Here is a 7,724-nt window from a genome sequence, read left to right on the forward strand (position 1 = left end):
AAAAATGAACGTGAAAGGCTCCATGGCATAGCACTTCCTCGACTCCATCAGCACCCTCCACGCTTTCATTTGGTCATCATGATCCATCAACATGTATGATGGTTCTTGCACCTGGCCAGTGAAAAGCCCAATACTGTTCCTCACGATGTATTCTGCCTGGTACATATGTTTCAATGTGAGGGGCAGCTCCTCCACTTCTACCTGTTCCTCCTATGATAAAGTAAAATACCATAAATTAAGACTACAACATAAAATGTTTTGGTCTTTCAAACGGGGCCTAAAGACATCTTTTCAGCAAAAAAATTAACAAATGTCTCTTGGAGATGGCTGCAATGTAACTAAGGGTGAAAGATTGACAACGTTTACATGCACCCTCATAATGCGATTATAATGGGATTTTAGCAATATTGCAATTATATTTTACCTCATGTAAACACAATACTTAAAGCAACACTATGTAACATTTTTACCTTAAAATAATGTTTCCAAAATCTTATCAGTGGTTCATCAAGTCATAACAGGGTGAAAGGCACTTCTGCCATTGCCTGACGGGGTCTGTATCGCTTTTACTGGCACTACGGAACTTCGGGGTTCGGGTAGTAACTTGGCTTGCTACGGTAGTCGGTGTTACCGGTGTTAATTTAACATTTAGAATGCGTACGTGAAAATGGTTGTCTGGTTAGTTTGGCCATACCTTGACTATTTGGGGTCGAGAAATCCTATAAATAGGTGGTAGGGTGCCTGCCATCAGCTGTTCTGCCTCCTCTGTCCAGAAGGCAAAGCGCTGCCCGAAGTTCTGCCCATGCCTATTCAAAAGTATGGTACTTTTAATGTAGCATAATTGTAAAGCAGACCAATGTTTTACTGCTTGAAATATATGCCCTACCTTGCGATCGAGAATTTCTCCAGAATCTGGAGACACCACCACTTCCGAATAGATGGTATGTCAGTCTGTAATACACATGTAATATTGGAGTCTTGCATTGTTTGTTTTTTAACATTCTTTGATACATATACATTCCATGAATTACAACTTACATCCAAAAAGTGAAACATGGCACCAGTACAGATGCAGAGGGCATACTGTTAAAGAGAAAAATAATTACTATGGAGATTTAGGACAAACAGGAAAAATTGAGTAGAAATTGTATAAGTTTACCATAAGCATGAATATCCCACAGCTCTGTCCATCTGACTGAACTGGAAATGGCTGAAAAGTAATATACAGTTACTCAGATGTAATGTTGACAACCATATATAGTGTCCGCTGAGCAAAATGAAATGGCAAATTTACATAGTAAGTAAAGTTACATCAAAATCTTTGCCCGTCTTCTCCACCCACGGTCCATTAGCCACTGCTCCTGCAAGTTGTCTGGAAAAACATTATGCAAAACTGAATCCATAGAACAAGGTTTTTTCCTTAATCCTAAAGCCAGAGAACAAGGCTTTTACTCAATCCTAAAGCCAGAGAACAAGGTTTTTACTCAATCCTAAAGCCAGAGAACAAGGCTTTTACTCAATCCTAAAGCCAGAGAACAAGGCTTTTACTCAATCCTAAAGCCAGAGAACAAGGCTTTTACTCAATCCTAAAGCCAGAGAACAAGGCTTTTACTCAATCCTAAAGCCAGAGAACAAGGCTTTTACTCAATCCTAAAGCCAGAGAACAAGGCTTTTACTCAATCCTAAAGCCAAAGAACAAGGCTTTTAATCAAACCTAAAGCCAGAGAACAAGGCTTTTACTCAATCCTAAAGCCAAAGAACAAGGCTTTTAATCAAACCTAAAGCCAGAGAACAAGGTTTTTACTCAATCCTAAAGCCAGAGAACAAGGCTTTTACTCAATCCTAAAGCCAGAGAACAAGGCTTTTAATCAAACCTAAAGCCAGAGAACAAGGCTTTGCCTGAACAGGATATCAGTCCATTTCACTCAGTTTGATCTGTATTTGTTAAGGCTGTTACACAATGTCATCAGATTGAAGATTTTCAGAGTGCTGTTCAGGCTTAACTGGATGAAAAAAAAAGTAGAAAACACCCCCTATCATGTATTAACTTTAATTCCCATAGTAGCACGTAACTACATGCACTTTATGTTCTTTGTTAGCCTTAATCGGTCACAGGTCAAACCTTGCTAATGTCCTCTGCTTATGCATTTCAAACCTAAATATGGTTCGGTATTTCTCATCTCCAAACCCATTTGGACATAATGAGTCCAGAAAAATAGCCTCCTTCTTAGCAACTAATAACACCTGTGAAGAACATACCCTATTAATGTCAGCTATAGGGGCACCAACTGGTTTAAAAATAGAGGAAAAACTAAAAAACAATGTAACTGTACACAAAGCATGTAGTGGCTTGCTGTTTGTGACCCCCTAGACCATGCTGGCAAAATGATGATATCTTTAGATTCCACATTGTCCTATGAAAAAAAAACTATGTTCAGATCTCCTTGGACATAATCTTCACTTAAAGAGGTGTATCTGCGGGACTTATCAACACATTATACAACTTACCGGCAAACTAGGTTCGCTTAGTTTCCATTTAGGGACTTCAAATAGGTCAGCAATGTGGACATCCATTCCCTGAATAAAATTGTATGTCTGCATTTCATATACATACATCTCACAAAAGTGAGTAGTAAAAATGTGAGAGGTGCACTCACTTTTGCACAAACTTATGTGTAAGTCATCAAGGTAAATACAAATACATACATGTCTCCTGCCTGCCTCCTCTACCAGCCTGAAGCACGCATTCCCAATCTGAAAGCACAGAATGTTTTGCATAATTACAATAAAGGCATTAGAACCATCCAAACTCTTTACAGCAATATCCACTTACACTGCTCTCCACCTGTTCATCTAGCCCCAGGCTCCAAAAGTCTTCCCTTTGAAGACAAACTGGGCCATCCAGAACAACAATTTCTTTTGCTGGACGTGTTCTATCCAGCACATAGGTCAGCTAGAAATAAAAAATATCCCTGTTAGGAATAAGCAATCATGCATTTATTATTTAAAGCACACCAACAAGCTGTGCATGTGAACTATCCAGTTTAGTTTGGCACTCACCACTTGTTCTTGTTGAGGACACAACCTCTTGTGCCACAGTGGACCTTTATTGGCATACTGGTGGTCCACCAGTCCAATGTCTTCTGCATTGTTTTGGCTGCCCTCCGATTCATGGCTATGATCTACACAACAGGAAAGTAAATAGTAATCAGCATTGCCAAGTGTCATGTTTATATTTGCTATGTCACCAAGTAGGATTATTACAATACCTTGTGGCCGAAAGTAGGGCCTTAGCTGTGCAACATTCATTTTCTGTATTTTTCCTAACATAGCCACACTTGCCACACCCTTCTCTGTCAGGGATGTGAGGGTGAATGGCCCTTGGTGGAGATCCTGTAAACAATTTCCCTTCTTCACCTTCTTTTTGGGCTCCCCAATTAGGACCTCGTCCCCTGCCTTAACTGAGCACTGGCGAACCCCTTTCCTTTTCTTTGCCTCAAAAGCCTTTTTTTGTTTCCCCTGTGCCTTTTCAATGTTTTTCCGTACCTTAAAGATAAGAATATATTACTATGCGAACATTCTTATTCAAATTGAACATGCCATTCACACAACTCTGAACAAACCGTTTCATTGAGGGCCTTGACTCCAGCTAGTTTTAGCTCCAGCTCCTCCTCTGGGTCCGCCAATTCAAAGGCAGCGTCTGTCTCACAGACATTTAATGCCTGTGGTAGACGGGGGTGCCTATTGTACATTAAAAAGTACGGGCTGTACTTGGTGGATCTCTAATTTGAAACAAAATGTTTTGCATCAAATCACAAAATAAAACTCTTAAAACATGTATGCAACATATGTTATCTAGTCATTTTGAATAATAACCTGTTTTGCAGTGTTTATTCCATAAACTATGGCCTGTAAGTGGATGTCCCAATCATCATGGTGCTGATTAACATATTTTCTGAGAGTCCTCTTTATATTTTGATTAGTTCTCTCATCCTTCAACATAGAAAGGAATTGTTACATGCACTTTAGTGTACATTGGCTAAAATGGACTTTACTGTTTTGCGGGATGTCATGAGGGCACACTTACTTGGCCGTTTGACTGGGGATGGTATGCACTTGTGATGGCATGCTTGATGTTCAACGCCGCAAATATGTGTGCATTAAGCTGTACATCAGACACACATGGTTATTTTCAATATTTATTGGTCTCAGAAATGACCAATGAATTGTGATGATGCCATATGCCCTGTGTGAAGGGAGAGGGTAATAAGGACACATACCTCGTTAACAAATGCACGGCCCCTGTCAGTGATGATTTTCCGGACCATACCAAATGTGTAGAGCTTTGACACAAGTGCCTCAGCCACCTCAGTGCTAGAGCCACACTTCAAAGGCTCAGCGATAACCCACTTGGTGAACAGGTCTGTCACCGTGAGGACGTATTGATGGTCTTTCATGGTTTTTTTCAGTGGACCAATGAGGTCCATACCGACCACCTCCCACGGCTCTTTCACCTGTGGAGATATGTAATATTACCACATCACCTAACTTGTTGCTTTAAGTGGTACACCAAGGTAAGCTCTACCTTAATAGGGTGAAGGGCAGGAGACACAGTCTTTATGGGGTCGTTCTTTTGGCATCTGTGACAGCTTTTGACCTGATGGATACATTTATTATTTAGACAAAATAATTATATTATTTAGACAAAATAATTATCTGAAGTCAAACAAAGCCACTAAATCAATTCATTGCCTGAGAGCCATAGTGTCAAATTCCATTAAAGTTCCAAAAAAGTACCCAATCTGCCACATCTGCCTTTATGTTATCCCAGTAGTACCCCACAGCAACCCTGTCCATGGTCGCCCTCACGCCCCCATGGTTCCCTGTTCCAGGGTTGTTGTGGCACTCCTCCAGGACAGCCCGCCTCTGCTCATCAGACAGCACAACCAGCCTCATGAATTGTGCACTGGGGCCAATGTAGAATAATTTACTTTCTGTGATAGACAAACAATGTTTGTAACGTAATGATTTTGCTGCTTTGTTTGGTATTACAATACAGCACGTATGTGCACATGTGTCTGTTCAGGGATGCAAACACGTGTGGTGAAAAATGTTGGCGGTTACTATGTCTGACTAGATGGAACGTTACTGACATGCTCACACGTGTTAACTAAAACAATGCGAAATATTATTTTCAAATACCAGAGTATAGAAGAACAAGAGGCGAAACTCTGATGCTTTTTTTGGTAACAGCCACTAGGTGGCGTTTCGGTAGCCCGCCATTTTGGGGTGAAGTTTCCAACTGGAGTTACTGGACAACAGCACAGATAACAGTTTTTTGAGGTAGTTTTTTCTTGCATTAGTGAGTATTACCATTTTATGCAACTTTACACAATTACTACTATTATTAGTTAGTTACCAACTTCACTAGGCCTGAAATATATTTTGTACGTTTTAATCCCCTGGATTATGCTAAAAACATGATGATCTTATAGAACATGATGCATTGCTGTGTCCGTTATTCTATAATTGCCACTTTTGTACAGTGGCTGTGTTTTTGTTTACATAGTCTTGCTTTTTGAGAGAGAGAGAGAGAGAGAGAGAGAGAGAGAGAGAGAGAGAGAGAGAGAGAGAGAGAGAGAGAGAGAGAGAGAGAGAGAGAGAGAGAGAGTGTGTGTGTGTGTGTGTGTCTGTTCGTGTTTGTGTGAGAGAGAGAGAGAGAGAGAGAGAGAGAGAGAGAGAGAGAGAGAGAGAGAGAGAGAGAGAGAGAGAGAGAGAGAGAGAGAGAGAGAGAGAGAGAGAGAGAGAGAGAGAGTGTGTGTGTCTGTTTGTTTGTGAGAGGGTGTCGGTTCCTGTTTGTTTGTGTGTGAGTGAGAGAGTGTGTGTTTGTGTGTGAGAGAGTGTCTGTTTGTGTGAGAGAGTGTGCGAGTGAGTTTGTGTGTGAGAGAGAGTGTGTTTGTGTGTGAGAGGGTGTCTGTTTGTATCTGTTCCTGTTTGTTTGTGTGTGAGTGAGTGAGTTTGTGTGTGAGAGAGTGTCTGTTCGTGTTTGTTTGTGTGTGAGTGTGTGTGTCACAAATCATAATTCAACTTGAATGGTCTGTTTGTGTCTGTTCGTGTTTGTTTGTATGAGTGAGAGAGTGTCTGTGTTTGTGTGAGAGAGTGAGTTTGTGTGTGTGAGAGAGTGTGTTTGTGTGTGAGAGGGAGTATGTTTGTGTCTGTTCCGGTTTGTTTGTTTGTGTGTGAGTTTGTGTGTGAGAGAGTGTCTGTTCGTGTTTGTTTGTGTCAACTTATTTAAATATCTTACTTTACTGCAACTATCTGTTTCTGCTTCTTTATCATATTTATAGTGTGTGATTTATAAAATACCTTATATCCTACATCACATACATCATATATTGTGTCTGGTCACTGTATATCTTATATCAGAATATTATATTACTGTAAGCCTACTGTGAATATTAAAATACGCCGAACCATGTGTCCTGTATCATAGCTACATGAATGACATTTGCAGCAAAAAAAACCGCGCGAAAATCAGTTTGATATTCAGTGAGGTATAATTAATTTAATGCGCTGACAGCTCATTGCACCTGCCAAACAGATTACAGCGGGTGACCGGTCTAAGATGGGACACTGGCAGTAACTTAGCGGTTGATAGGGCGTCTATCAATAATGATGTCTATGCACTCACGTACCTCTTATAACAAAATTTGCAGCCATTCGTGAGACCTTCTTCTTCAACGCTGCATCCACCAACCCGTCAACCAAATATTGTCTAACGGCAGCGTAAAGGGCAAACTTCTCATTTCGCTCATTTCTTCCACTGAACTCCATTTTCTTTTGCTGTGAGTGAATGAAAGTTTCGCGGTACAAATATGCGCATGCGTGGAACAGATCGTGCAGTGTCGTAAATCAAAATCAGCATCGCAAAACAGAATTATAATTTGCGCATGTGCGTTTTCTACTGCGTCTACTACGCATGCGTAGAACGGATCGTGCAGGTGGAACGGATCGTGTACCGACACACCCTCCTCGTTAAAAGCTGACGTGTGGAAATATTTTGGCTTCTGACGTTGAAGGGGGAAAGGAGCTGGACAAGAGCCACACTAGTTGTAAGCTTTGTAGAGTAAAAGTAAAATATTTCGGAAACAAGACACATATGAGAAGCCAAATGACACGTTTCCAGCCAGAGGAGGAAAAACACTCGGCTGTAACGTTACCGGTCGTTGTTATATTATTAATTTACTACAAATATGCTCCTGCTAGTTCAGACACACATGTATTTTCCTGTTGGTTCTTTGCAATGTTAATAAAATATATTGTACGTTAATTCTTTATGGGTCATTACTTTCTACTTTTAAAGCAAAGTATTTATAGTCACACACACTAAAAAAAGATTCTGATAATCGATTTAGCATCGAATCGCAGCCCTCTGAATCGTAATCGAATCGAATCGTGAGGTGCCTAGAGATTCCCACCCCTAGTATTGTAATTTGAAAAATTGAAATGTGTTGATTCAAAACATAATTTTAACTGCGTAGAAAAACGTAATTACTTTAAATTCCTTTTTATTTACACAAAATAATTCATGCTTCACCAAATCTGTTTGATTTTCTTTCTTCCATGGATCACAACAGGAGATGTTTAACAGAATGTTCACGCTGCTCCTTTCCATACAATGAATGTGAATGGTGACTAGGGGCCAACAAATTCAAAAACTGACC

Source organism: Rhinichthys klamathensis, unplaced genomic scaffold (genome assembly GCF_029890125.1).
Source record: "Rhinichthys klamathensis goyatoka isolate OS25496 unplaced genomic scaffold, OSU_Roscu_1.1 h1tg000184l_1, whole genome shotgun sequence".
NCBI lineage: Eukaryota > Metazoa > Chordata > Actinopteri > Cypriniformes > Leuciscidae > Rhinichthys > Rhinichthys klamathensis.